Source organism: Brachyhypopomus gauderio, unplaced genomic scaffold (assembly GCF_052324685.1).
Source record: "Brachyhypopomus gauderio isolate BG-103 unplaced genomic scaffold, BGAUD_0.2 sc49, whole genome shotgun sequence".
NCBI lineage: Eukaryota > Metazoa > Chordata > Actinopteri > Gymnotiformes > Hypopomidae > Brachyhypopomus > Brachyhypopomus gauderio.
Genome location: NW_027506874.1, coordinates 291,404 through 300,683, shown reverse-complemented (window position 1 = coordinate 300,683; position 9,280 = coordinate 291,404).

Here is a 9,280-nt window from a genome sequence, read left to right as displayed (position 1 = left end):
TTCTTCTAAATCCTAAGAAATTATCTTCACCAGGCAAAGCTAGTGGAATTTTACGTCGTCTATAATCTAGGAATTGCGAGGCTCTTGCCATTTCCCGCACCAATTTATCATCATTATTCAACATATTAATAAGATGAGCTTGTCGGGTTGCATTGTATAGCCAAGAGCAGTTAGGAACACCCAAGCCTCCATGTAACTCCCTCCAAGTCGAAAAACGGACACAAGGCGTTCCTTATTTACTGGCATTTAATTGGACACAGGTGTAATCAACGATGCCAGTAAATAAGGAACGCCTTGTGTCCGTTTTTCGACTTGGAGGGAGTTACAGTGAGAACTCATTGGCCGCATTAACTTGAAAGGGTTAACTTGAAACAAAATCACATCTCCGGAATGTCTTCTAACAAAGTTAAAACTTCGCTGCGCGCTTCTCCAGATCTCTAGCGTACGGGGTAAGAATCGCCTCCTAGCGGACGGTTATTTCTGTTATTGTTTAAATCGACACCGTCGTGTAGAGAGCGGCGCGCGCGACCAAAAATATCTGCATGACTGCCACTGACGGCAGCCACACTCCCACCAAATCACTAGTGATTTCTAACTAAACCTGAATGCAAAAGAAAAAGAAGAAAAATAAATAAATAAATAAATGTGAATGATGTCTTAGATCTAACATAAACTATTGTTCTGCACTATTCAGTTTCAAGTAGAGTAACCGTCTTGTGAATAGGCCTCTCAATGTATACTGGCTTGTTAACTCTTTTTCCTTGGTCATCCAATGCTGCATCACTCATTAACAGCTCAAGTTTCCTAATGACTCCATCTTCACCAGGGTATACTTTAGTGACTTTAGCAAGCTTCCACTCATTTCTGGGTAGACTATTGTCTATCAGAATCACAATATCATTGATCTTGGCATTTCTCTGTGTCTTGTACCATTTGTTTCTCTGCTGAAGATTCAGCAAGTATTCCCTTTTCCATCTGGTCCAAAATTCATTGGCCAGGTATTGTACCTTGCGCCACCTTTTGCGAAGATACATGTCTTCTTTCACAAACTCACCAGGTGGTGGCAAGACCACTGAAGACTTCATGGTCAGGATGTGATTTGGTGTAAGAGGTTGTGGAGAAATGGGATCATTGAGCAGGTGAGTTGTTAAGGGTCTACTATTTATGATCGCCATAACTTCGTAAAGGTATGTACGCAAGGATGAAGTGTCAAGTCTTTTGGACGAATGATCTAGGATGGACGTTAGCACACTCCTTATCGTCCTGATCTGTCTTTCCCAGGCTCCACCCATATGGCTAGCAGATGCTGGGTTCATAACAAATTCACAACCTACTTGTTTTAGGCCTTCTTGGTCCATTTTCTTTACAGATTCCAAGAACTCTCGTCTTGCTCCAGCAAAGTTGGTTCCCTGGTCTGATCGAAGCTGCCGAACATTTCCACGAATGGCAATCAATGTTCGCAGAGCATTAATAAAGGCGTCAGTTGTCATGTCATCAAGTAGCTCTATATGCACAGCACGAGAGCACAGGCAAGTGAAGAGTAGACCATAGCGTTTAAGTTCCTTTCTTCCTTCCTTAACGTAAAATGGACCGAAGCAGTCCATTCCACAATAGGCAAAGGGAGGCGCTGGTTCAACTCTTTCACGTGGTAAATCTGCCATTCTTTGAGCTTCAGCATTTCTTCGGAACTTTCTACATTTGACACATTTGTGAATGTAGGAGGACACTGCATGACTGCAGCCTACTATCCAAATGCCGTTTGACCGCAACTCATTCAAGGTCATCCCACGTCCCTGGTGCTGAACCTTTTGATGGAAGTGTCCAATCAGTAATTGTGATATGTGGGCTTTGCTTGGCAAGATAGCTGGATGTTTAATGTGTGCATGTAAATCAGAGCGCTCCAGCCGACCTCCTACTCTGAGCACACCCATTTCATCCAGGAAAGGATTCAGTTTATGCAGCCTATTTGTGCTGTCCCTCGTCATCTCCTTCTTGGAATTTAGATCCTTGATTTCTTCAGAAAACACTTCCCTTTGGACGGTAGATATGATGAAAAGCTCAGCCTCCTTTCTTTCCTCAAGACTGGTGACTTCGTTGGTTCTAGACACCAGACCCTTGACCTCCTTGACGCATCGCATGAGTCGTGAAATTGCCTTAACTAGTCTTGTCCAGCTTGAGAACCTTAAGAAATTATTAAGCAGTGAATCTTCTGTCGTCAGTGTCTTATGAACGAAGGTCTTGCGAAGCTCTGGATCTTCAGCTCCCAACTCTCCCGCTTTGACATCATAAGTAGGAAGTTTGTTATGCCAGAGAAAATCTGGACCAGTGAGCCAGTTGGAAGTAATCAGCCCCCTTGCTGTCAGACCCCGTGATGCGTGATCAGCAGGGTTGTCCTCGGAGGACACGTATCTCCACTGATCTGGACCGGAACCTTCTTGTATACGTTGAATACGATTGGCCACAAATATGTGAAACCGTCTAGCATCATTGTTAATGTATCCAAGAACAACTTTCGAATCCGTCCAGAAGAATTCTTGGGCTTGAACTTCCATCTCCCTTTTAAGCAGGTCACTCGTTCGAACAGCAATAACAGCTGCTGACAGCTCAAGCCTGGGTATTGTGGTGACCTTTGTAGGGTTCACCCTGGCCTTGCCAGTAACTAGGGAACAGCAGACTTGGTTTGATACACTGATTGCTCTCAAGTAAGAACATTCACCATACCCTTTAACACTTGCATCTGAGAAATGATGCAATTCATATCTTTCAACTTTCTCAAACCCCTTTGGGAGATAACATCTTTGAATCTTAATGTCAGTCAGATTCTTAAGATCCAACAGCCAAAACTCCCACCGTGGTTTGAGAGCTTCTGACAATGGCTCGTCCCATCCAATCTTGTCTCGACACATCTCTTGGAGTATTTGCTTTCCGACCAAAATAAATGGTGCCACAAACCCAAGAGGGTCATAGATGGATGCCACAGTTGATAGAACTCCTCTTCTAGAGAGTGGGCGTTCATCCACAATCACTCTGAACTGAAACTGGTCTGAAGCAACACACCATTTAATTCCCAAAGCTCTCTCAATTTGCGACCCTCCAAGCGCTATGTTGCAATTTCTTACTGAATCTGCACGTTCCTCCTCCGGAATGGATGCAAGGACATCATGGTTGTTGGTAACAAACTTGTGAATTCTCAGTTTGCCAGCACTGCAGAGTTCCCTTGCTTCATTCACCAACCTTATAGCTTCATCTTTGGTTACAACACTTGTCAGTCCATCATCAACGTAAAAATTTCGTTCGATGAACTGAATAGTTGTTTCACTGTAATGACCTTGCCCTTGGGCAGCAACATGCTTCAACCCAAAGTTTGCACAACCAGGCGACGACACAGCTCCAAATAGATGTACTCGCATGCGATAGACTGATGGTTGAGCCTGGAAATTTCCATCATCCCACCAGAGAAATCTCAAGTAGTCTTGGTCCTCTGGTTTGACGTGAAATTGATGGAACATGCGCTCGATATCGCACATTATGGCGACTTGTCCCTTACGAAAACGGCAGAGAACACCTATCAGGCTGTTTGTTAATTCTGGTCCCGTGAGCAGATGGTCGTTTAATGACACACCATCAAACCTTGCCGAGCAGTCGAACACGACCCGTATTTTTCCTGGCTTGTGTGGGTGGTACACTCCGTGATGTGGAATGTACCACGCAGGACTGCTGTTGATTTCTTCTTCTGGGACCTTTTCTGCATCCCCATTCGTTATGATTTCATTCATAAAGGTTGTGTAGTCCTTTTGGTATTGTTTATCTCTTTCAAATCTTCGTTTCAAGCATCTGAGCCTGTGAACTGCACACACCTTATTATCTGGGAGATTTGGTCGATCCGTTTTGAAGGGGAGTGGCATTTCACAGTGGCCATTCGCTTTAATTTTGATTCCTTCTTCCATTATGGTTATGAAACGCAAATCTTCCTGAGACAACTTTGCGTCTTCAACTCTTCTCTCACTGAAGTTAGACTCCAGCAATCTCAACACATCTGGTGGAGAAATGAACTCTCTGACCTGAGTTCGGTATATGTATTTCACTTCGGTTGTGAGGTTCTTAGATGTTTGAAGTTGAGGTTTCACAAACTTCGTGATGATCTTGTGGCTGCTCCCAATGGCATCACCATAATCGACACATGGGCTAACACAACCAACTATGCTCCATCCAAGATCTGTTTTTTGAGCAAATGGCTCATCGTCTTTACCTGATACAACTTCTCGGGGTAACAACGCCTGTGGGCAGTTGTAACCTATGAGCAGTCCTACATCACACTCGATCAATGGCGCAATCTCCTCCGCAAGATGCTCCAAGTGTGGCCAGGCTCTTGCAGTTTTTGGTGTCGGAATATGACTTAGATTAGCGGGAATGAACTCTCTTGAGTAGGTTACGGGGAGAGAGATCTTTATTGATGAATAGAAGCCTCTCACCTGCAGTCCAACTAACCTCTGGCTTGGAATGATTGTATTTCTGGATGAAAGTGTGGAGAGTTTTAACTGCACAGGTTCTCCTTTCATTTCCAGAACTTCTGCCTTATCTTGCATGATGAATGTGGTATCGCTTTGGTTATCAAGAAGCGCATATACAAGAATTTCATTGTCTGGATTATTTGATGTGGATAACCACACTGGAACAACTGTAGAGGAGTACATGCTGTCCATGCCTTGCACCACTCTGTTGGATGTAGCTTCATTTGAGGGTTCAGTGGTGACTTTGCGTTCTGTTCTTTCCCTTGACTTATTATTTTCAGAGTGTTTTACATTTTCCCTGTGTTCATCACTGCCCCTTTCCTTTCTGTTTGTCCTTTCACGATCTTCGTGTAAACATGTTGGATGTTTTCCTTTACATGTTTCACAAAAGCTTCTTCTTTTGCAGTCCTTTGAACGATGTCCTGGTTGTAAACATCCAAAACATAATTTTTTTGTTTGGATAAACTTGAGACGTTCTTGAACTGGGTTTTCATTGAATTTCCAACATTTCTGAATGCCATGATTTTGTTTTTCACAGAAGACGCACCCTTTGAGTTCTGCGCTTTCTTCAGAATTGCTTAAAAGCACCTTCGCGCCGACATTTCGTGTCTTTGTTGTCTTTACCTTTTCACCATCATTAGACTTCAAGGCATGAAGAGAAGTCACTGGATTGCAAGCTATTCTTGCTTCCCTTGTGATGAATTCCACAAACTGACTGAATGTAGGAAATTCATTGGAAGTTTCTTCGATCTCGATCACCTTTCTGTTCCAACTGGCTACCAGCCAATCAGGAAGCTTTGTGAGAAGCTTTTGATTTTCATCACAGGTGTTCAATACTTCTAGACCTTTAATCTGAGACATTGCAGCCCGGCAGCCCCTAAGGAAGTCTGAAAAATCCCTCAGCTCGACACTGTCTCTGGGTCCTATTTTGGGCCATGATGCAAGCTTGTCTTTAAAGGCTTTGGCTATCACAAATGAGCTTCCAAATCTTTCTTCCAGGATAACCCATGCGGAATCATAAGCTGCATCTGTTCCCAATAGAAAATAACTTTCAATGGCCTTTCTTGCAGGTCCACCAACGTATTTACGAAGGTAATAGACCCTTTCGTTTACTGGAATGTTTTTCCTGCCTATTAGAGTTTGAAATGACATCTTCCAGTCTTTGTATCTTAGAGGGTCTCCAGTAAAAACAGAAGGTTCAGGTACTGGAAGACGGCTCACATTAATAGACTCTGCTATTGCTTCAGCAAGGACTGCGGTACTGTCTGCTTGGTATGCTACAGGAGGCTCATGAGGACTTCCTTTAGCTCTTGTCGATCGGTGTTGCTCAACTGAACAGTTATGAAGCAACTCTACTATTTCTTCATCTGAGTTTACTTCTTGTTCATAAACTTCTAGTCGAGCCCTGGCTGCACTCAACTTCTTAACAGTCTGAAGGCGTTCTATTTGTCTGCGTTTCTCTTCCAGTGCTTTCATTCGTATCACATTTTCTTCCTCTTGTAATGCAATCTTCTTTCTATTTTCTTCTTCAAGGCTTTCAAGTTCTCGTTGTTCACTTTCTATCTCTTGCAGGACCTTCAGAGCAGCCTGTGTAGCAGCTACCTCTGCTGCAGCTTCCTGTCTCTTAACAGAGGACAGGCTTGATTGACGTGACTTAATGCTTGAACCCCATAAACCTCGAGAGCCTTTACTTGTGCCTGAAGAAGCTGATGAAAACACAGAACCAGGCTCCGGCCAGACAAAATCCTCTGTCTGGACATCTTTGGCATCCTTGTTGTGAAGATAAGTGGATGCATTTTCCAAGATTATTTTTGATACAGCGTCACAGGTGTCAACTCTGCGACGGATCTCACTGCCTGGGGGAGCACATTTGCGCAGTTCTTCATAGCTATATTTCACATCTGCTGATACACAACTTATCTCAGTCATCAACTCCTGTACAACCTCAATAGAGGGAGTTCCTTTTATCACTTTCTTAGCTTGCTTGGCAGTCACTTTCCATTTATCGTAAGTAATGGTAAAACGATTCTGCAGTTTTTTTGATTTATTATCATACTGTTCTTGAGCCTTTTCAGTAAGCCTTCGAGCTCTCTGGCTTCTTCTTAACTCCTCTTCAGTTTCAGATGACTGCTGTGTGTCTGCGCCATTACTATCCTTAAATAAGTCGCCATTTTTAGTTTCATTCTCAGTCATTTGCTCCATTCTGCAATGTTTACTTCTTACTTGGACCCAAATAATTTATAGCTATATTTTGTCGGACTTGTGGCTTAACGACTGACCAATCTAACCAACAAAAATATTAATAGCTGCAAGCTTAATCTTGCCCTTAGTCTGAGAGCATTAAGAATGGATAAAGATAAGGATTTTCACAGAACCTTACGCCTTAAGAAAACATCCAAATGAGTATCAACTTAAATAACAAATGAGATGCACTGTTTCTAAAACCAACACCATATAAAAACTGAGCACTTAATTGTATAACACCTTTAGCATTCAAATGACAGAAAAATGCCAAATGACTTCACTTACAAATCTTAGACAGAACCTTGAACTTGAAGAAAATGTGCAAAACACCAGATTACTTAATTTCAGCAATTACAGCAATTAACAAAGCTGATCCACTTCTTAAACATTTAACTTGTTTTAAATGTATCACTTGTTGAACCATCAATGTAAACTTCAAACTGCTCGCTGCTTAGTTTGCTTATGTTGCACAGTCTTATCTGTCTGATGCTAAAGTGCGATGAATCTTCTTTGCTGCTCAGTGGATGGAAGGTACGTTGTCTCCTCGCCTCATGTAGAGCAGACTGAGTTCTCACTGTAACTCCCTCCAAGTCGAAAAACGGACACAAGGCGTTCGGCTTTGGAATATAAAGCACCTGGTTGACCGTGTGTTTAGATTAAGCCACTTTCTTACGACCTGCACAATCTTGTTGTCCATTTCTTGGAGAACATGTTGTGGTAGATGAACATTAGCAAATAGATGTTGAATTTTTGTCACTACAATTTCTCTTATTGCTTCTAGCTTCATCACAATTGGGAGTGGACACGTATCAATCATCTCTAGTCTAGAATTGAACTGGGTTCTCATTTGTTCCACCTGCTGACTCCACTCTCCTGCTATGTTAAATTTGTGACCCAGATAGCTGTAGGTCTCATGTCTACTATACACTCTAACTGGCTGATCAAGAATTGTAAACGTTGGCGGCTTGTCTGTCTTAGATCTGTACCAACGATTTCCTCCACTTCTCCTCTCGTAGAAAACAGCACATTTAATATGCTTTACCTCTAGACCAGACCATCTTAAGAATACATCAGTATATGAAAGCATGTTCTTGATGACAGATTCCTCTCTAGATGCTAGTACAATATCATCAGCATAGCCCTGCACAGGATTAGGGGAGAGCACATGAGATGGTGCATACATGCATAGCCACTTAATCCAGTGGTTAATGGCAAGGATAAAATTTACAGCGCTCCAGGAACATCCAGTTTTAATTCCTATTCCCAAATGTATAGGTTTGGTAATAGCTTTATCACAAATAACCTGCAGGAAGGACCCAGTATATACATCTTTCACTATTTCCACAAACACTTTAGGAAGATGTATTTCTTCTAGAGTATTAAGCATAATGTCATGTGATAGTGTTCCAAATGCATCTGTAAAATCCAGAAAGACTGTATACAACTTTGAGGATTCGTGTTTAAAGTCATCGATGGCAGTCTTTAAGCAAAAGACATGTTCATTCATTCCTTGGCGCTCAATATAGGCTTTTTGTTTACTTGACAATATTCCTGTATCAGTAAGCCAGGGGAGTATTCTACACAGCAGACATTTCATAAAGACTTTGTACACAGTTGGTAAAAGAGAAATATCCCTCCATGTGGAAGGATCTTCTGGTATATTGTCTTTTTTTGGAATCCTATGCACTAGTGCACCTTTCCATGATGTGGGCACTTTTCCATTGTACATACAGGTGTTAAAAATTTGTGTCAGAGGTAGGATGGTCTTTTGTCTTGTATCTTTCAGACAGGGCCGGCGCCACGGGGGGGGCGAATGGGGGCGAGGTGTTCCGCCCCCTCAATGTAAAAAATAAGACCCATTTATTTTACAACAATCGCCACATGGTGCCCCCTCGGCCGCTCAACAATCGTTACACGCACCCCCCCCCCCCCCCCCCCCCCCCCCCCCCGCGCTCAACAACTTACGTTCGCCCCCCCCGAAATTTTCTGACGCCCCCTCACTGTATATGTTCTGGCGCCGGCCCTGCTATCAGATTTTCATATGTAACTCCATCAGCACCACTGGCTTAATTATTCGGTAAACTCATAATCACCTTTTCTATTTCATTAGGTGTAAAAGGTGAGGTTGATGGTAGATAGTCTGTCTCATTTACCTTTAATTCATCACTCCAGGGGGGCAGTTATTTTACTGGAGATGATTTAGGACTACATTTTTCCACATAATAATTATATACTTGTTCTACATTGGAAGCACTAGTTGGTAGACTTGGATACATGCTGTTGTTTAAGATAATCTGAATCGCTTTTGTTCTGCGATGTTGCCACAGGTAACTGAGTTTATCTCGTCCTACCTTGCGAGGTGTTCTGTATCTCTGAGTCCCATGAGTTAAAGATGGTTGAATAACATCCCGCACATACCGTAGCTGTTTTTCGATCCATTCCGACAGACTCACTAGTGTCGTCTCGCCTGGTACACTTTGCACCACAGGTAGCGTTCTCAAAATACGGGTCACATACTTTAGAAG